We start from the raw sequence: 23,137 nt of genomic DNA, 5'->3' as shown, positions 1-23,137 counted from the left end.
CCCCACATCGCTTTAAATCCACCCCGCCCCGCATCCGCCCCTCCCCATTGCCATCCCTATACATATCTTGCTTTTACCACAATGTAGTGCAATTTGAGTTGTTGTACAATGAGGAAGTGAACTTCCTTGCAAATCAAGGAGGAGGATTTCGTTCAAACTATCCAAGGTCCGGTGGAAATCTCGGTTAGAATATAGATGATGGATGGAGAGTTCTTGATAGGGAATGGCGTGAACGTAGTGCTACTTGGAAGGAAAGGGATGGTGAAAAACAAAGATATGTCCCAACTCATGAACACCAATAGCCTAAAGAGCAAAGATCTGACCTGGAAAAATTCTGTATGGAAGACATGCTAGCACATATTCTCAATAAGGTTGAAAGGTCAGACAAAGTGTTGAAAGAGATGAAGGAGGACGTCTTAACTCTCAATCAGACGGTGACCTAATACTCAGTGTCTATCAAGCAATTGGAAATGCAAATGGGTTAAATTTCATCTCATTTGAACCCAAGGCCAAAAGGGGGATTGCCTAGTGATACGACGACAAACCCCAAAAATGAAGTTTGAATTAGTATTTACGTCGTGCCACGACGTTAACTAAGGCACTTCTTGGGAGGCAACCCAAGTCTTCGATGTTTTTAAATTTTGTTTTCGAATAACAGGTGTTGATTTTGCAGGTTGAAAAGTGAAAAGTGTTGGAAAGTGGGAAATTAGGTGACCAAAAGTCCCAAGCCTAACTTGGACCTCCGTTGGAACCACCCTGCTTGATGGCGAATTGTGTAAAACACAGCGAGCTAAAAGCTTAGTTGGCGACTCACTAGAAATATTGGTGATCTTGACTTTATATGCCGTTTGAACACCCAAATTTCCTGGAGTTCTCTAAAACTCGGCAAGCCAAAATACCACTTGGTGCATCACCGAGTGGTTCAATGGGTGCGACTTACTCCACTGAATGGCGTGCGAACTGAAAGGTTTTAAAGGGTCTAACAGTTTTAAATTAAAAAAATCCTTAATTTTCTCACTTTTTCAACTCCTGTACTATCACCTTGATATTAGTCTTTCATCTTTTTGCATTTTTACTTTCATTTTATTGGGGTCTTTGCTCGGGGATGGAATTTGGATTTCTCTGTTGCCTAGATTTTCAAATCTATTTTGGTGTAAAAGGTTGGTTTTTCGTACCCCAAACTTAATTGTAGTTCAAATCAAATGCTTTAGGTGTTTCGCTGATTAATATCATTGGGTAATGTAGTTGAATCATTGTGTTGTTGTTTGTTTGCCTAATTTTAAGTGAAATCATTATTAAGTGGCCTTTAATCTTGATTCCCATGTCTTTGATTTTTGAAATCAAGTCAAAATTGTTGGGTTGTGTTGAATATGTGTTGGGTCTAGAGAGGTGAAGTCTGAATAACCCCAGATTGTGCCAAATGTTGTATTTTGTCCAATGATGGAGCGATTGACATCATTCTTAAGTGCAAATCGTTAATTTGCCAATTTTTACCAAATTGGGGGAATTTTGAGTACCCCGAGGGCATGTGTAGTATGGGTCTCCCTGTAATTTCATAGTGTAAGTGTTTAATTTTGATTTCATGGGCTGCGTGTTTTATTTTTAAGAGTGGGGTGAAAAACTAGAACGAAGGGCCATTCTGACGAGCTGGATCGAGCTCGCCGATTAGCTCGGCCGTTCGCCTAAATCCCCTTGGATCGCCTTTAATTTCCCATAAAATGCTATGTCTGAATGTGTAACTTTTGGCGATATGCCTGAACTCACCGAGTTCACTCAGCAACTTGCTAAAAGTGCTTCTTGATCGCCCTTCTACGCCCCTAATTCCTTAAAATACAATATAACCTTCGGTGAGCTACCTTTAGTTCGCCGATTAGTATCATCGGTCCACCGAATTGTCCTAGAGATAGTCGGTCAGCTTTTAAATTTTGAAACTTTTGTTCTAAAACTTTCGGAGAGCCCTACCTGGCTTGCCTAAGTGGTTCAGCGACTCACCGACCGGTTTGGCGAGCCTTCCTACAATTATATTTTTATATTTTTCTTGAAATTTTCTAACACTTTTCATGTTGTTTTGCAGGGATGGCTAGACCCAAAGTCACATGTAGAGACATGCTACCGTGAAAGCGAGCACGAGGAATAACCATCAATGAGGATGCAACAGCATCGAGAGCAAAGTCAACAAAACTATCTTCAAAGGGACGCAAAGGCAAGGGCAAGGCGCCCGTAGTTGTGCCTCTTGAAGAGGCAAGCTCAGACAGTGAGCGGGTCTACGAGACTCACCTCACCATATCAGTCAGTTAGGGGGAATCACATGATTCTTAGGCATCTATCTCTGATCCTTAGGATGATCAGTTATTGCAGGCTTGGAGAGCGGAGCTGCGCTCCAATTCATTGGATGATCCATTGATATACCGTGAGTTTACAGTATTTTTTATGTGTTTCACTTAGTGTTTGTGTTCGCCTTGGGGTTATTTTGGATTAGAACTGATGTTTTGTGTATAATGTTTTCAGGAAATAGGCTTGGATGCGGCTGATGAGGATGCGAGTTGAAAAGTGCTAAAGTAGGCATCAACGGTACTATCCACGGACAGTGGATGGGGAGTCGTAGGTCTTGGCCTAGGAGATAAGTTTTAGTAACTCAAACCATGGTGTTCCACGACGGACGTAGTCCAGTCCACGGACAGTAAGTGGTGCATTGTAGGTGGAATATCAAGGAAGTCTGATAAGTGTGGAACCACAGAGCAAGACGTTGGACCGTAGGTTGACCCACGGTCCATCTTGCATATCCATCATTGATGATCTGAGAGTTGAAGGTTCCAGTATGTGATGAAAGGTTCTAAGTGTTGAGCCACTAAGGGGACCTTTGGACCGTAGGTCGACCCATGGTCCATAGGTCAAAGCATCGTTTGAAACCGCATCCTGCAAGTTATTTCCTTATTTTATTTCCTATTTTATTTAGGACTTTGTTTTCTATTAATAGGAGTTATTATTCTCATTTTTGGAGGTTAGACATTATTGTAAACTCTTAGTTTTGGTGTTTTTGGGAATTAACTTACAAACTTTAGCAATTTTATTTCCGGATTTTGTTTTATAATATTTTCTCTTTGAAATTCAATTGAAGATTTCAGGTTTCATCTATTCTAATTGTAAGCTCTTGAATTCTTTCTTCTTAATTATGAATTGTGAACTCTCAAGCATGAGTAGCTAAATCCACAACTAGGGTTGTGGAAACCATGAGCAATTAACAAAGTATTAATAATAATTAAGTAATTCTTGAATAGTGTTTATGCATGTATTGTTAATTCTTTCGCTTAGAAGTCTTTTGCACAAGTGCACTCATTAGAACTCTCCTCGTTGGTACTATCCGGACCAAAGAGGTCGTTGGTACTATCCGGACCAAAGAGGTAATTAATGAGAAAAGAATTAACAACAGAGATTTAGTGGATGCTATCTTATTTTCTAATGTCAATTGAAGCGAGGGTGAAAACTAAGCCATACATTGATTTGATGCCTAATGTGGGGTAAAGGTAAGGGTTAGTTAAGAACACACCCGTAGCCGGACCAAGGTGCGAGGTGAAATTCCCTAGCTTACCAACATTGCAAGTAAAATACCAGGAAATGATTACTACTATTAGGATTACTACATTAAGAGGTTGTGGGGAACACACATACTCTAGTTTCTCTCTCATATTGATAACTCAAAGTTTGAATCTTGCTTACTTGTTACTTAATCAACAATCTATTATTTGCATACAAACCCCACCCCCCTCCCCCATTTATTTACTTGTCTTGAAAATAGTTTGACTAAAGAAATATAATAGTGAGTTAAGTTTAAGTCTAAACCATATTCCTTGTGGGATCGACCCCAACCTACAAGTTAAGTTCTTTATTTGACAACGATCTCTTATACTTCTTTAGGGAGGTGTAATTTGAGGGTACAAAATTTTGACGCCGCTGTTGGGGAATAAAGTTTTTAGATTATGTATAACTACATTATTGAACTTTAGTCAAGTATTTCCTGATATTATGTTTGCTTTTGTTTTTGTTTTCTACAGGTTTCTACTCTAGTGTATGCCAAGTACACAGAGTGGAGGCAAACCATTGACCCCCTAAGATCAATAGTTGAGCAATACTCTACAAAAATTGAATAATCAAGGGGTCCACAACAATCCAATTGAAGAGAATTTAGGTAATGGAGTTGAATTGCAGCCTCCTGGGTTGTAAATGTGCATGCTAATGTTCATGGTGGTAATCTTACCGGAGATGCAGTAAGGGTGAAAAATCCATCAGCACCGAGGTTGCGTGATAATTAAAGGGTTGACTTTAATACAGTTGAATCAGAAGGACCCACTATTCTTTCCCCTCTATCTCCAGGGCATACATTTGTGATAACCAACAGTCTGATGCAAATGCTTACAACACGAGGGTTGTTTTCTAGTCTAGCATTGGAAGATCCATATGGTCACATGACTAAATTGAAAAGTGTCAGCAAGAGTAGAGTGGGACGACCGTAATTGGATATGGATGTCATAAGATTGAGTGTCTTCCCTCTGTCATTGATTGGTGATGATGCAGTGTGGTTTGCTGAGCTTCCATAAAATTCAATACATACATGGGATCAATTGCATTGAGTGTTCATGGCGAAGTATTTCCAAGTGTATAAGAAGCTAAATCACAAGGAAAACTTGAATAATTTTGTAGCACTACCTAGAAAATCTGTGAGCAGTTCATGGGATAGGGTCACTTGTTCATCAGAAGTGTTCTGTATCACCGCATAGATGATGAGTCATTAAAAGAGTATTTCTATAGAGGGAAGGACGAAAATGGAAAGGTTGTTCTAGATACTATTGCAAGAGGATTATATTGTGAGTGCACTTTTGAGGAGATTGCTGAGAAATTGAAAATGACTTCCCGAAACAATAAGGTATGGAGCACTAGAAAAGCTAATACTGGAAGAAGCACGTTTGTTGTTCAAGCTGCACCAGACTAATCTACTGATGACAGTCTTGAGGAAATGGCTCAGATGAGGGCACAACTGGGTTTGGTATTGAGGCAGGTTAGTGGAAATGCAGAAAAAGTGAATGCAGTAAATTACCTAACAAGAACTCCACACCACGAGTTGAGGAATGCTATTATGAGGAGGATTCATATTTGGTAAATTATCAGATAGAGAGTTTTCGAGCCAACGCCCAAGGTTCCAACTCAGATAATTGGCGCCGAGGTCAAGGAAACCCATGTTAGAACTATGAAAACTATAATCGAGAGGGAAACTATGTCCAGGATGGGAACTACAATCGTGATAACAACTACAATAGGAACATTTATGGCAACATAAATGAGAGAGTTGGGCCCTATGTTCCACCGGGGAATAGTAAATCTTGCAATAGAGAGGTTGGGGGTAGTATATCATGCATTGAGGATATAATGCAAAAGATGACAAATAGGTTTGATGCAATTGATGAGAATGTCAAAGAGATGCGAAATGACTTGTCTGGAATAGATAAAAAAAAATGATGCTCATACAGTATCAATCAAGAAACTTGAGCAGCAGTTTAGTCTGGGGTCCACTACTGTGAACCCACATCAGCCTGGCACACTTCCTAGCAACACCATCCAGAATCTGAAAAATGGTAGACATTGTATTGCGGTCACCACTTGAGGAGGTAAGCAGACCATTGATCCTTCGATGTCGTCTGAGGTTGAAAATGTGATAGAAAAAGATTAAGATGAAATTGTGAACCAAAAAGTTGTTCCCATTCCTAGACCTCCACCTCCACTCCCATAGAAATTGGTGAAGAAGACCGAAGAAGAAAAATAGAGGAAATTCATAATTCTTTTGAAATAGCTTTCCATCAATATTCCATTTGATAGAAGCTTTGGAGCAAATGCCTGGGTATGCGAAATTTATGAAAGACTTGGTGACCATGAAGAGGGTCGTCAGTTTAGTGAATGATGAGAGGTTGCAACATTGTAGTGCTATTACTACTAGGTGACTTGTCCAAAAGAAAGAGGATCCTGGAGCATTCACTATTCCTTATACCATCGGGATTTTGCACTTTGCAAAAGCTTTGTGTGATTTAGGTGCTAGAATCAACTTGATGTCGTTATCCACTTATATTAAGTTGGGTTTAGGGGCTAAAAAACCGATTGCGATGTGTCTACTCATGGCCGATAGAACTGTGAAGAAGCCCATTGGTGTTCTCCAAAATGTCCTTGTGAAAGTGGAGTCGTTCATCTTCTGACGGATTTGTGATACTTGATTGTGAGGTTGATTTTGAGGTTCCCCTTATCTTAGAGAGACCATTCCTTGCTACTGGGCGTGCCTTAGTTGTATATGGAGAGAGGGTAGATGAAGCTCAAACTGAATAATTGTATGACACAGAGGTGCCCCCTAGATGTAACACGGTGTACTCGACCCCAAAGGGGTTTCATACAAGCCCTTAGCATAATCATAAATATATGTAATAGGAATGATGCGGAATTTGAAACTTTTTAAAATATAAGTCTTTTTCATAAAAGAACTATAAGACTCTAGACCTTGTCTCAATCACTTTCTAATACAATCTTAGGGTCATAGCCCTTTACAACATAGTGTTGAAAATAGAAAGGACAAAAGGAACTAGAAATGAGTAATGTCTTGTCCTCAAACCATGAGGACTCACCGAGCTTGGAGAATAGTCAACCCAAGCTTTACTTGAAAGGAGATGTAAACCACAATGACCGAACCTACACTTATAAGAAAGTGTAGAGAATATGGGTTAGCACAAATATTGTACTAAGTATGGAAGCCATGCATAAAAATCCTTAAATCATGTAAAAAGGGACATTTAGTTAAAATCATGCACTCTGTCAACTTTAAGAACCATCATGCATATTTAGAGTAATTACATAGTCAAACCATTTCATAAGCAACCCTAGGCTACCATGATCATGCATAACTTACCTTGACCTAATCCATAGCCAACATTCATAGACAAGGAGTAATTCATATTCATACCCTATAATAAGTAAAGTCACTCTTAGAAACAATTCTTATCTTGCATACATAGTTTCATAAATCTTCATAGCATAATGAAATCATACCATAACCCCTTTATAAGTTAACTTGTGCAATGTATAAGTGAAGTCCCATACCCCCACTCATACTAAACACAACTCATTAAGAAGTCATAAGTATAACTCATGTTCATATTCATAGTTCATGTGCATGGTTCATAATTCATGTTAAGCATACATTAACTCATAAAGCTTCATGTCATAAAAGGACATACCACAATCACTCTCAAGGCCTACTTGTGCAATGCGTGAATGAAGTCCCATACCCTCATTCATGCTAAGTAGAACCTCTTGAAAAACCATAGTACATAACTCATGTTCTTGTCCATAGTTCATATTCTTGTTCATGTCATGTAGGTAAAATAGCCTTAACCGACATAGACTATGTGAGCTAGATGGAATCCGGTGTCATGCCCCACACCGGAAAGATGTGTCGTACTTGCCTAAATGTAGAACTAACATGTTTAGCTTTTAGGTGGATCCACTAGTTAAAGACCTATGTGTGCACATAGTTACGGGATAAGGCGATTGCTACTAGAAACCCAAACTAACTGAGGTAAACAATTTCCATCTTATGAGATAACTATTTTGGGAACCTAGACTAACTGACGTAAAAGGAACCCAATGGGAAGCTGGACTAACTCACGTAAAAGCTTCCATCTCATATTCATATCCACTCGGTGCTAAGCTTAATTCCCTTTAGTATTCATGTTGAGTATTTAGTTTAGGTTCATGCTTATGGAAGAATGCCTAGCACTCAAACCAACATAGTATCATGGTAGCTCATGCATTCATTAGGTGAGAATGTCCTTTCAACCTTAGAATCATTAATAGGTGAGTAAACCTTTCACTTCATGTTCATAGTGTTTCATGAGAATAACCTTTCAGTCAACACAACAGTAATATCATTATCATAGACCTTTCATGCATAGCCATGTGTAATGGTATGGGGGGAAGGATCTTGCAACAATACCACACTTAAACAATACTCATAGGATCATCACTATCCAAGTGAATCATGAATTCATATACAATCCTCATCAATATGTACAAACCCTAACAATTTTCCCTTTAAGGCTATGAATCAAACTCAACCCAAACTTCTAGAATTACTACCTTAGATAGAGGTATATAATTATTCAATAACTCAATTAACATAAACATAATCAATTGACATGCTTCCTTAATCAATCAACCCACATCATGAATTCACTAATTAGAATTATTGGGGGATTTATGGGCTCTTGGTGGGATTTTATCATAAATCATCAATTAATCATCAATTCAACCTTAATCCACCATAATCAATCATAATCAACAGTAAATAAACAATTGAAAACTTTTTGAAAGAGAACCCATGACTTAGATTGAAACCCTAGGTTTTTAGAGAAATTGAAAGCTTGAAATTATAGCTTGAAGGGACTCTATGGGTGGAAGCTACCCATAGATGAAAAGCCACCATACCTTAGGAAGATTTCCACATGAAATTGAAGTAGAAAGGCTGCTCCTTGAACCCTAAGCTTGACCTTGTTCTTGTTCTTCAATGGAGTCTTAGAGAGAGAAATATTGGAGAGGGGAGTTGGTTTATAGTTTGGGTCTTGTGAGTTATGAGGTGTAAAAGAGGTGGTTAATATTTAAAAAGTACTTATATATGTCTAAATAACTAATACAAACTATCCCCACCCTTCAATAATTAATTTAGGAATTTCTTCATTTAAGTCACCCTAGGTCGAATCTGAGGCAGTTATGCATACCCCATCCACAATCCCCGCCCACGGGTTGTGGCTGGACCCACATACCATACTGGTAACTCGTGGGTTGGGTCTGTTGCTCCTCATTTAGGACAAGGTCCAGCCCTCACTAACGAGACCCCACCCACGGGCGTGAGTGGGTCCACAGACCATACTACATGTTCCTAGTATGTTACTGGAACTTTGGAGAATTGGGGAAGGTATTGCCTTGACTCATGACCCCCACCTACAGGGCGTGAGTCCACTCACGGCTCGTGGGTGCCCATTTCATGGGTGGCTACCTTCAGGCAGCTTTTTAGCTGCAAACCAAGGCCCTCCTCAAGGACCCTTGGATGGTGCTTTGGGGGTCATGCCTTGACGTTTAGATCATAACACACATTTACAAACTTTGGGAAGTTATTTTAATACTCTAATCTTTACGTTCAACCCCATTTAGGCTACTGGTTTACATATTAGGCTCTCGCTTAGTTAATTACATTTCCGGAGTGTTACATTATCTCCCCCTTGGGAACATTCGTCCCCGAATGATGTCCTTGACACAAAACTAAATTAGAAACTCAAGAATAGTAGCCCATCATGCACGAAACATTAAAAATATGCAAGCTTACAAATGCACTATTCACCTCATGCACTTAATCAAAAAGGAGGAAGCTTCAACTCCATCTCAAGACATGGTCAATGTAATACAAGGGAGTAGGAACTACATCTACCAACCCAATATGCATGAAGTGCAGCATTTATCATGTTCATAGGAGGAACTACATTCTCCTACTAAAAGCAAGCTCTACAAAACATCATGGAGCCAATATGCTATTCCATCACAAGCACAACAAAGCATGTTCATCAAATCACCTCATGAATTCAAATATGCCATCATCATACTAAATGCACAATCAACATGAGGGACACATAAATCATAAAAGTCATTTTCTTACTAAACATGAATTTCATCAAGAGCATGCATGGCATAAGGAAATCAGGAAAAACTCATACAAGACACATGACTCCCAAAACACTAAAATTCAAGAGGAACTACTTACCTCAAACTTAAATAGGAGTAGAAAGAAAAAGATGAGGATAGAGGTACATCATATCGGTCTCGGCCTTCCATGTAGCACCCTCAACTAAATGATTCCTCCATAAAACCTTAACAAAAGCTACTTCCTTGTTTCTCAACTTTTTTACTTGCTGGTGAAAAATTTCCACCAAAACTTCCTCGAAATATAGTCTATCATCAACTCCTAAACCCTCTAAAGGAATGGTGGATACCGGATCACCAATGCACTTCTTAAGCATGGAAACATGAAACACTGGGTGAACCAGAGCCAACTCTTTTGGTAAGTCTAACTGATAAGAAGCTTTTCCAATATGTTTCAAGATTTGGTATGGGCCCACATACCGGGGACTAAGCTTCCCCTTCTTACCAAACCTCATCGAACCTTTCATTGGTGAAATTTTCAAGTAGACCCAATCACCAATTTCAATTTCTAGATCCCTCCTTCCAACATCGGCATAAGACTATTGCCGACTTTGGGTCGTCTTCAACCTCACTCTAATGAGTCAAACTTTTTCAATAGCCTCATAAACTAGTTCGGGACCAATTAGAGCAAATTCACCTACTTCAAACCAACCAACCGGAGATCTACACCTCCTACCATACAATGCTTCAAAAGGAGCCATGGCAATACTTGCATGGTAACTATTAATGTAGGCAAACTCTATCAATGGTAGATAGTCATCCCAACTACCCTTGAAATGTATCACACATGCCCTCAAAATTTCCTCTAAGTTTTGAATGGTGTGTTCCGCTTGACCATCCATTTGAGGGTGGTACTAAGCATAACATTGGTACCAAGCTCTTTTTGGAATGCCTTCCAAAATTGTGAAGTAAATTGAGTACCCCGGTCCAAAATTATAGACAAAGCAACACCATGTAGCTTCACCATCTCCTAGATGTATAATTCGGAATAGTCTTCCGTCGTATAAGAAACCTTGACGGGAATAAAGTGGGCTGATTTTGTCATTCTATCTATAATGACCCAAATAGAATCATCTTGCCTACGAGTACGAGGCAAACCCACAACAAAGTCCATATTCACTTCTTCCTACTTCCAAGTGGGAATATATATATATATATTGGGACAAACCACCCGGTCTTAGGTGTTTGGCCTTGACTTGTTGATAATTTAGATATTTGGCCAAAAAACCAGCTATATCATTATTCATGCCATTCCACCAATAGACTTCCCGTATATCATGGTTCATCTTGGTGTCTCCCGGATGAATAGAATACCACGAACTATGATTTTCTTCTAGAATTTTCTCTCTGAAGCCATTAATATCCAGAACACATAAACGACCTTAGTACCTAAGCACCCCATCTCTACCTTGGGAGAAAGCCTCAACGGACTTGTTCAGTACCGATTCTTTCAACTCCATTAATATGGGATCAAGCCCATGTTTAGACTTCACATCAACCACAAAGAATGATTCGGAACCATGATGGACCATGATACAATCCTTGGTGGAATCCACTAGTTTGACACCTAAACAGGCCAACCTATGTACATCACGAACTAACTACTTCTTCTTATCCTCTATATGAGCTACACTACCATGGACAATCGACTTAGGGCATCCGCAACTACATTAGCCTTGCCGGGGTGGTAAAGGACCCTCATGTCATAATTCTTTAAAAGTGCTAACCACCTTCTTTGTTGGAGATTCAAGTCTTTTTGGGTAAACACATATTGAAGACTCTTGTGATCGGTGAAAACAGCTACATGGACCCCGTATACATAGTGCCTCCATATTTTCCAGGCAAACATCACCGCCGCTAATTCGAGATCATGAGTTGGATAAATCATTTCATGTACCTTGAGTTACCTCGAAGCATATGCAATCACTTTACCATGTTGCATAAGGACACATCCCAAACCCACTTGAGAAGCGTCAGATATACCACAAACCCATCGGTATCCTTCGGTAAAGTCAACACCAGCGCAGAAGTAAGTTTTTCTTTCAATTCTTTGAAGCTTTTCTCACAAGCCTCTGACCACACAAACTAGGCATTTTTTTTAGTCAAAGCCTTCAATGGAGAAGCAATGGAGAAAAAGCCTCAATAAACCTCTTATAGTAACCGGTCAAACCCAAAAAACTTCTAATATCGGTAGGAGTTAGTGGTCTAGGCCAACCCTTGAGCGCATCTGTCTTCTTTGGATCTACCTCAATACCCTTGCTCGACACAATGTGACCAAAGAAGGCTACAGACCTTAGCCAAAACTAACACTTACTAAACTTTGCATATCGTTGGTGGTCTTTAAGTTCTTGCAATACGATCCTCAAATGGTTCATGTGTTCATTTTCACTCCTTGAATAGATCAAAATATCATCAATAAATACTATCACAAACATATCAAGCTAGTGTCTAAACAGCCTATCATTAGATCCAAGAATGTCGTTGATGCATTTGTCAGACCAAAGGACCATACTAGGAACTCATAGTGACCATATCTCGTTTCAGAAAGCCGTCTTGGGAATGTCGACCTCTCTCACCCTTAGTTGATGGTAACCCGAATGAAGATCTATTTTGGAGAAATACTTAGCCCCTTGAAGTTGATCAAAAATGTCATCAATCCTAGGAAGGGGATACTTATTCTTTATAGTCACCTTGTTCAATTGGCGGTGGTCAATACACATTCTAAGGGACCCATCCTTCTTTTTAACGAACAATTCCAGAGTTCCCCATTGAGAGCTGCTCGGTTGAATAAAGCCTTTGTCTAACAAATCCTTGAGTTGCTCCTTCAACTCTTTCAATTCGGCCAGAGCCATTCTATAAGGAGGAATGGAGATAGGTTGCCTATATGGCAAGAGATCAATGCTAAAGTCTATTTCCCGTTCGGGAGGAATGTCGGGCAATTCATTGGGAAAGACTTCTGGAAACTCACTCACCACGGGGACAGACTCTAAGGAAGGGTTTCAGACTGAACATCCATTACCCTAACAATATGGTAAATACACCCCTTTGAGATCATTTTTCGAGCTTTGAGACAAAAAACAAATTGACCTCAAGGGATAGAATTTCCCCCCTTCCACTCTAAAGTAGACTCGTTTCGTAATTGGAACTATACTACCCGAGTCCTACAACAATATAGGGACAACATACATGCAACCAATCCATACCAAAAATGACATCAAAGTCTAACATGTCTAACTTTATCAAATCAACCAATGTGACTTTGTGAGACAAAGAAATAGGACAACTACTATAGACGGGATATATCCATGTTATCATAAAGCTTAGCGAAACGACATTCTTTTCTCACAAAACTAGACACCCCCTTCACAAACTGAAACGACCCCAAAAATGCCCGAAAATGTGCTTCGGAAACACCTATAATTGTAATTTCCATATATCTCAAAATCCGTTTCATTTTTCGAAAATCCGACTTCATATTCTTGTTTAGGGGGTCAAATTGAGTGGGAAATGGGTCTAACCCAAATTTTAGAGCAACCGTATCAAAATCCAAAATTTCCAAGTGAAGCCTTTTTCGAGGGTCTACTTTGGAGGGTCATATATCCTAGCACACAAATTATTTGGTGGCCAATAATATATCCATGGAAATCCCTTTGAGTTAGCTATCTAACGCACTTCGTTTCACCTCATTCGGAGTTCGGACGAAGAAGTTATGCCCATTTTCGTAAAATCTGTCCGGCAGAAAAAGACAATTTCCAGTAGCTAATTTTACTGTTCACCCGCCCCATTTTTTTTTCTAAGTGTTGGACGATTTTCTTCCAAAGGGCATATGTTATTTCCTATATAGCATTAGTTCAAATTTCATCTCTAAAACATTTCCAAAACACCTCTCCCATACTTAGACACATTTTCTCTCAAGTTCTCTCAAGAACCCTAATCCAAAATCTTCCTCAAGATTGAAGAGACTCTTGTTCCAAGTTGCAAGCTTCCATTGAAGACACTCTCAAGACCTTCATAAGAACTCAAGGTATGTGGTGTTGAACTCATGGGTCCTTCCACCCATAGTGCCTAGACTCTATTCTACTTACTAATTCATGGTTTAAGTTAAGATTCATATATTAGTCTTGTTCTTTGTAATAATTTCCTACACATTGAATTTTAAACATGAAAAGTGATTGTTTTGAGCATGTTGTGACCCTAGAACTTGAACCTAAATTTGGAATGGAAGTGGAGATTTTCATGTGGTATTGTGGGTGTTAAAAAGGTGTTGTTGTAGGTTGTTCATTGGTTTGGCTGCATAATTACTACCCTATTTCCCATGCTCTTTGATTCCATTACATGCCTTCAAGGTGTTTGACAAAATGTCCAACTATGGAGAATTGATAAATTGATGCTTTAAAGCTTGAGTTATGAGATGTATGGAACTCCAAAGATGTGTTGATGACAAACTAAGCTTGTGTATATGTTCATTCCATACGTGAGATTGCATTAGAGCCTAATGAGAATTTCCTATATAAAGTGTTGCATGACCATGCCCGGTCCGGGGGAAAAGAACCGGACAACCATGTGAGAGGTTTATATCTCACCACCTAGGATGCTTGGGGTGTGACCAACATCAACCATGTGAGAGGTTTATATCTCACCACCTAGGATGCTTGGGGTGTGACCAACATCAACCATGTGAGGGGTTTATACCTTGCCACCAGGGTGTCCGGGTGTGAACGGCATCCCCCATCCTAAGTTGGGGTTATAGATTGGTTGGATCATGCATACACATATGATATCTACTATTAGTATAGATTTACTTAAACATGTTTTGACTTCACTTTGATCATGCATCCTCATATTGTTATTCATAATGCCTATGAAACTATTTCTTGTATTTCGATTGTGTCCTTGTTTATTGTTGTGTTGCACCCCGCATACTTAGTACATTCCAAGTACTAACACATATTTTGCCTACATGATGTCACCATGAAGGGACCAGAGCTACTCTTGATCCTTCTCTCCATTCACGTGGCTAGTACGACGCTTATCCGAGTTTGTTGGTGAGTCCTCAATAATTCGAGGGCTATGTTATGTTTCTTACTCCTATGTTTTGAGACTTTAGCTTGCAATTGTATTTTAACTATGAGGGGAGCCGGTAATATGTCATGGCCCCCGTCCTATCTATGTATGTAGAGGTGTGCGTTGGACAAGTATTTTGTAAACGAGCTTGACTCTTATTCTATGATGTCATTTTGAAATGGTTTTCCTTAGTCCCTATTTCCCGTTAATTAATGTTGAATGTACTTCCGCGACCGATGAAGTGTGATGACAAGTTTGAGAGGCTTGTTTGGGGTTCCTTCGGGTTCCTCATTCGCCATGTCACGTCTAGGCCCTAGGCTTGGGTCGTGACACAAACCTACTCATCTCATCCTTAGGATCCGCCACCAAAGATGGAGAATACTTGGAAAATTAGGTAAACTTTAGAGAATATTCTTCAACACCCATACCTCTTTAACAAAGGTTGATAAATTCTTCCACCTTGGCTTCCCTCTTCTCTCGGGGAAAGAACCTATCAAGAAATGCTTTCTTGAACACTTCCCAACCTATGGGACCCACTCCTTCTGGCCTATTTCTCTTCCATTGAGTATGCTAAACTTGAGCCACACCCTTCAATTGGTAAGCAGTTATCTCCGCTTTTTTTCTAGAAGTCACCCCCATAGAATCAACTATCTTGTAGACCTCTTTTACAAACTCTTGAGGATCTTCACCCACTCGAGAACTAAAGAACTTTGAAGGGTTCATTTGTGTGATATCTCTCAATCTTGACACCACGGTGCTATCAATAGGGTTCAAATGAGCTTTAGCATCCCTATTGACTTGGGCCATTACGGCTTGAGTCAATATATGGAGAGCCGACTATATTTCCACATTTTTGATAGCCCCCCATTCCATCATTAGGAGTTTGAGGAACTTGAGGCTCTTGAGGACCTTGGGGACCTTGGGGAGGAACTCCCTCATTCACATTCTCCTCTTCAATCTTTCTTGCGGTCACCCTTCTTGTATTCATATCCTATAAACACAAGAGAAGGCCTTAGGAAAATAACTTTATAGAGTTAAAATACTAAGGCACGACTAAAGAGTAATGAAATAAAAGTTCCTAAACATCTGATATCCTCTCATTCAGAAGTGTGGCTCCCTTCACCCACATGAACAAGACTATACTAGACGTGGTTCATGAGATACCATCCTAGAATTATTTTAAACCTTGTGCTCTGATTATCAAGTTTGTCACGACCCAGGGGTACCCCCTGGATGTAACACAACATACTCGACCCCGAAGGGGTCTCATACAAGCCCTTAGCATAATCATGTACATAGGTAATAGAAATGATGCAGAATTTAAAACTTTTTACAATATAAGTGTTTTTCATAAAAGAAGTATAAGATTCTAGACCTTGTCTCAATCAGCATCTAATACAATCGAATACAATCTTAGGGTTAGAGCTCTTTACAACATAGTCGTTAAAATAGAAAGTACAAAAGGAACTAGAAATGAATAATGTGTTTTCCTCAAACCATGAGTACTCAGCGAGCTTGGAGAATAGTCAACCCAAGCATTACTTGAAAGGAGAAGTAAACCTTAACGACCGGAACCTACATTTATAAGAAAATGTAGAGAATATCGGTTAGCAAAAATATTGTAGCAAGTATGGAAGCCATGAATAAAAATCCTTAAATCATGTAAACAGGGACATTTAGTTGAAATCATGCACTTTGTCAACTTTAAGAACCATCATGCACATTTAGAGTAATTACATAGTCAAACCATTTCATAAGCAACCCTAGGATACCATAATCATGCATAACTTACCTTGACCTTATCCATTGCCAATACTCATAGACAAGGAGTCATTCATGTCCATATCTTATAATAAGTAAAGTCACTGTTAACAACAATTCATATCTTGCATACATACTTTCATATACATTCATAGCATAAGGAAACCACACCATAACACCTTTATAAGTCCACTTGTTTAATGTATAAGTGAAGTCTCATACCCCCACTCACACTAAGCAAAGCTCATTAAGAAATCATAAGTATAGTTCATGTTCATATTTGTAATTCATGTTCATAGTTCTTGTTCATGGTTCATGCTGATGGTTCATAATTCATGTTAAGCATATATTAACTCATAAAGTATCATTTCATAAAAGAACATACAACAATCACTCTCAAGGCCTACTTGTGCAAAGCGTGAATGAAGTCCCATACCCTCATTCATCCTAAGTAGAACCTTTTGAGAATCGATATTCAATAACTCATTCTTGTCCATAGTTCATATTCATGTTCATATTCTTACTCATGTCATGTAGGGAATATAGCCTTAACTGACATAGACCATGTGAACTACATGGAATTCGGTGTCATGCCCCACCCCGAAAAGAGGTCTCCTACTTGCCTAAGGTAGAGCTAACATGTTTAGCTTTTAGGTGGATCCACTAGCTAAAGACCTATCTGGGCACATACTTACGAGATAAGGAGATTGCTACTAGAAACCCGAACTAACTGAGGTAAAAGGCTTCCATCTCATGGGATAACTATTTTGGGAACCCGAACCATACTGGTAACTTGTGGGTTGGGTCTGTGGCTCCTCATTTTGGATAAGGTCTAGCCCTCGCTCATGAGATCCCACCCACGGGGTGTGAGTGGGTCCTCAGACGGTACTGCTTGTTCGTAGTATGTTACTTGAACTTTGGAGAATTGAGGGAGGTCTAGCCTTGACTCATGACTCCCACACACTGTCACGACCCAGGGGTGCCCCCTAGATGCAACACGGCTTACAAGACTCCAAAAAGTCTCATACAAGCCTCATAGGATTCTTGAACATAGGAAGATAGGAAAATAATGCGGAATTAAAACTTTTCTTCTACAATCGAAGTCATTTTTCGTAAAAAACAAGTGAAAGTCTTTCTACACTTTGTCTCAAACCATCTACAATACTTTGAATAAGCTTTGGTACTAAGCCCATACAAAAGCTCTAAACATAAAGTAAAAGACATAAAGGGAAATAATGGGTTTGTCCTCGAAACTATGAGGACTCACCAAATCTTCATCTCCTTGCTCCTTAGAAACCTACCCTTCAAGTATAGAATATGAAATCTCTAAACCCTAAACTTTGGTAAAATGGAGAAATATGGGTTAGAACATTAGATGTACTAAGTATGATAGCCGTGCAAAAACCATGCTTAAAATAGACATTTTCTTTGAAATCATGCTTTCATGCCAATTTGAGAACACCTTCATGAACATAAATATAAGAGGCATAATACACAAACATAACCAATATACAAGTAATTTCATCACATTAGAACATAATCAATATATAAGCAATTTCATCACATTAAGCTTTCACCTAAAGTAACCCTCAAGCTATACTTTGTGCATAAAATGAATAGCGTCCCATACAACCATTCATACTAAGTACCTCATCAAGGTAACCAAAAGTGAACTTGCCATTCATCCTTTTCATCTTTACACGATACTGATACATAAGAGACATAAACATTTCATAAATCATATCAACACATTAGGACCATCATCTAGGGCAACCCTAAGTCATACTTGTGCAATGTATGAGTAGCATCCCATACTACTACTCACACTAAATACTCCTTTGGAGCCACCATAGGCAAGGCACATTCATATACAATAAGTCATGACAAGGAAGTAACTCATGATACAATCCAAGTAAAGCATACATCATCTTATTAAGCACATAAGTCAACATTTTTCAATAGCTTCATTAAGAGCACCTTCAGTCATTAGACATAATCAACCTTCTCATTAGCATCATCATAAGAGTACATTCATTTCATTTAACATTATATCATAAAGGAACACACCATAACAACTCTCAAAGCCTACTTGTGCAATGCATGGATGGCATCCCATACTACCAACCACACTAAGTAGTACATTCATGAGAAGCCATAGTTCATTAATATTCTTTGTGGGGGTAAGCTTTTACCAATATAGACCATGTGAGCAATTTATGGAATCCTGGTGTCACCCTCACCGAATAAGGGATTTCTACTTGCCTAAAAGAGGACCATTACTTTTAGCTTAGGTAGATCCACAAGCTAGACCTATGTGGGAACATAGTTTATGGGATAGGGAGATTGCTACTAGATACCCTGCCTCAACTCACGGATAAGTACCCATCTCAAGCCATATCCACTCGGTGCTTAGCATTATTCCCCACAGAATACTCAAAATTCATTAGATTAGTTCTGTAACACCCCATAATTTAGTGAGTTGATCAAGTGGGTTCTAGAGCCTTTCGTAAGAGTTTTGGAGTGGCGTATGAGGATTAAAAAAATTTTAAAAATGGTTTCCGTACTTAGAATAGGGGTTTTAGGGGTTAAACATTTGGCTACGACTCCCCAAGGATCAACCAAAGGGGTCCTTGAGGAGGACCCCAAAATAGCACATAAAATCTAGAATTTGGCTGCACCTACGGATGCCATCTACCTATCGTAGATGGACCCACGCCCCGTAGGTTGGGGTCGTGGGTCAAGGTTGCTCATGTCCTGCAAGTTTAGACCCCCAACCTCAAACCACGGAGGACTAGGACGGTCCAAAGACCAACCCACAGTCCGTGGGTAGTTGTCTCGTGGTTTGAGTAGTTTTGGTGACTTTTACTTGTTAGTTAAATTTTGGGAAATAATTAGTTAATTAATTAGGGGTTAAGGGAGGTCGGTTAGTTAGTTATTTTACCTCCTATATAAGTCTAATACACCCCTAAACTGATTCATTAGCTCATTCATCTTAGAACCCCCAAAACACTCTCCAAATATTCTCTCTCTAGAAGCAAAGAAGAAGAAGAAGAAGAAGAAGAGGGGCAATAGCTAGGTCGAATTAACCATTGATTCAAGCTTTGTTTAGGGCTTTGATTAAAGGTATGTGAAGCTTAATTACCTATGGGTTCTTCCACACATAGATCACCCATAGTTTCCCCACTTGTGAAATCAAAAACCCAATTCTAGCTAGGGTTGTGCTTGCATTGTGGGTAGGGTTTGGGTGTGATTCCAATCTAGTGGATATCACCCAATTATAATTGTTTAGCGTTGTTTAATGATATTATGATTAATTCATGTGATTTCTATGGTAAACCCTAATCTAAATTGATGAATGTGATATTTGTGGGTTTATGCCATTAGAAGCAAAATTGAAGGTTAAAAGGTCATCTTCCTAAATCAATGTCATGTATAGTAAGTGATCAAAGTTAGGATCATATAATCATGAATTGAACTAGACTCTATTGTATGTGATGAATCTTGACATGTAAAGATAGAATTGAACCTTTATGATCAATTATGACTAGAATCACCTAGTAATGATTAATATGATTCAAATACCTTGAAATGTAAGTATGAATAAGGGTTGCAGGAAGTAAAGCTTGAATGTAAAGCTTGTAGAAATGAATGTTGATCAATAGGGTTTGAAGGTAAATCCAATATGATGAACTATGAATGTTAAGGTTTTGATAGTAAAGTCTATATGTGAGATTAGAAGATTAAAGTATAGAATTGTGGTAGAAGGTCTATACCTACCTAATCTATATTATAAGTGCTTAGGTGCACATAATGATAGATTCACTTGAGTTATGCTAGTATCCATGTCAAATGTAGAATTTTAGGCAAGACATTATGCATGAACATAATATGACATGAAAGGTTCTCTCACATAGAATGATTCTAGGTTGAAAGGATTTCTCACCTAAAATGAATCTAAGTCCTAGGACTCTAAGATGTGATGAGGCTTGTCGTGATTCCCCTAAATGACCTTTACATGATAGGAATGTGTGGTGAATTCCCATACTCCAAATTAGTTAAGTATGGTGAGTGTGAGGTGATTACCCTTATGTATGTGTGACTCCCAAGGCTAGCAGTGATTACCCATTAGCCTTTATGTAGGACATGGAGGCAATTACCTATGATCCTTATGTGATGATGTGGAGGCGAATACCTACATTACACATTAAAATAGATATGGAGGCGAATACCTACATCACCTTAAAATAAATATGGAGGCGAATACCTATATTCCACTAATAATGAACATGGAGGCAAATACCTATGGTTCATGATATGTATGACTAGAGGTGAATACCCTTGTTTTTATGATACCATGATATGTGTGGCTTGAGGTGACTTCACTTGTCCTTCATGATGAACTAAACATTTATGCCTTGAGGTGAGTTCCCCCTTGCATTTAGGAACATGAGCATGACTAGTTTGGGATAGTAGGTCTAGATACCTCTCCACTTCATGCATGACTAAGAGGTGATCACCCTTGTCTTTATGATGTTAAGAGATGATGAACATGAATGATGAACCTATGTGTCTAGCTTAGCATGGGTAGGATTATGGAGTCTTGTTCACGCATGGCACAAACTTGCCTTAAGGTGACTCATGAGATGTTTGTTCTTATATGATGTATGTTTAGATAGGATTGTTCCATAGTTGCCATCCAAGATATGATTGAGTAAGGTGGTAGTTCTGTGGTCTATATGAAGTAAGCTAATAGTAAGACCAAAAGGAGGGTGAATATGACTAAGATGACTTCAAGGCTATACTTAGTGTGAAGGGCAGTATGGGACGCCTTTCATGCATTGCACAAGTGTGTCTTGAGGTTCCTTAGAAGTATAGTACCCTATTGGTAGAAAGACTTATGAGTTAACCATGCATACATACTATGATTAAGATGACCAAAAAGGGATACTTCGCTTGGGTAGTAGTATGTGATGCTATTCTTGTTTTGCACATGTATTCTTTTGAGGTTACTTGAGAATGGTACTATTATGGTAAAGAGGACTAAGAGTCTATTATTCTTATATGTGTATGACTATATCTCATGTTGACTTATGTTTATATGAAGCTTATATTGCAAACTATGCTATGACTATGACGATTATGCTATCACTATGATGATTATTTTATGACTATGTTATTATCTCTTATGCTTATGTCTTATGTTGACTAACCATTTGAGATGCTCTTATGATGTTGTGCTAGCTTTCATACTTGGTACATTTTGTACTAATGCATATTGCCTACATTCTAATCAAATGTAGGGTTTAGGAGTTTAAGTTTCTATGAAACCTAGGTTTCCAAGGATCAAGAAAACTTGACGATTTGGTGAGTCCTCATTGCTTCGAGGACGAACCCATATTTCCCTTATGTCATTTCTTTATGTTTTAAACTTTGTACGGGCAGCATCCCAACAGTTTTATTCAAGAATTATATTAGATGGTTTGAGACAAGGATTTAGTAAAGACTTCTGTTTGCTTATGAAAATGTTTTCGATTGTATGGTCTTAAAGAAGTTTAAAATTTTCCAAACTTTTCTATTACCTATGTTATGATACTAAGGGATTGTATGACACACCTTTGGGGTCAAGTACGTCGTGTTACGCCTAGGGGGTATTCCTGGGTTGTGATAAGTTCATTGTTATGGAATAAGAGATTGTTACTAGATACCCTACCTTAGGTCATGGATGAGTATCCATCTCAAACCCAACATTCATTTATTAAGATAGCTCATAGATTCAAAAATGAGAATAGCCTTTCAACTAAGAATCCCCATTTTGTGAGAAAGTCCTTCCACAACATGTCATTACCATTCATTAGTGTACAATTGCGAATAGCCTTTCAATCAACACATCATCATTAACATAATCATAGAACTTCATTCATTATTCATTAATGAGTGTGTCTGTATGTGAGAATAACCTTTCACATATATCATCATCATTCATAAGTATTAAATTGAGAATAAGCTTTAAATACTAACACAATTGCATTCTAAACATGATCATAATACTATCATTGAAATCAGACACATATACTTCACATCCTGATCCTTCCTAGATTCTTCAGGAAATTACCCTCCAAGGCCTTACATCAATCCCAACACAAACATTTAAGATACTACAATAGAAAAGGGAAATACCATGATTCAATAACTTATTCAATATAAACATAAATAATTCAACATACTTTCATGATCACTCAATTCCCAATCACAATTCACAACTTAGGATTTTGGGGAAAATATGGGTTCATAGAAGACATTGACCATAATTAATCAATAATTCAACAATCCATTCATAATTCATCATATAAAACCTTTTGAAAACGTTTTGGAATTAAACCCATGCATAGATTGAAAACTAGGGTTTTTGGGGAACTTTGGAAAGTTTAAATCATCTTTGATTGGGCTCCTTGAATGAAACTTTGACAAGGATGAAGACTACCATACCTTGTAGGGAAGAAATCCACAAAACTTGAGTGAAATGGTGAGA

At 38.6% G+C, this 23,137-nt stretch overlaps 1 pseudogene; it reads left to right on the top strand.

The window, feature by feature from the left end:
• The first annotated feature begins 5,011 nt into the window (after positions 1–5,011).
• LOC125812754 (uncharacterized) overlaps positions 5,012–23,137 on the top strand; it is a 38,673-nt pseudogene continuing 20,547 nt past the window's right edge.

Source organism: Solanum verrucosum, unplaced genomic scaffold (genome assembly GCF_900185275.1).
Source record: "Solanum verrucosum unplaced genomic scaffold, falcon-dt-bn FXZP01000033.1, whole genome shotgun sequence".
In the NCBI taxonomy this organism is placed as follows: domain Eukaryota; kingdom Viridiplantae; phylum Streptophyta; class Magnoliopsida; order Solanales; family Solanaceae; genus Solanum; species Solanum verrucosum.
The sequence above is the reverse complement of the archived record's forward strand: the minus strand, read 5'-3'. Positions and strand labels throughout refer to the sequence as shown.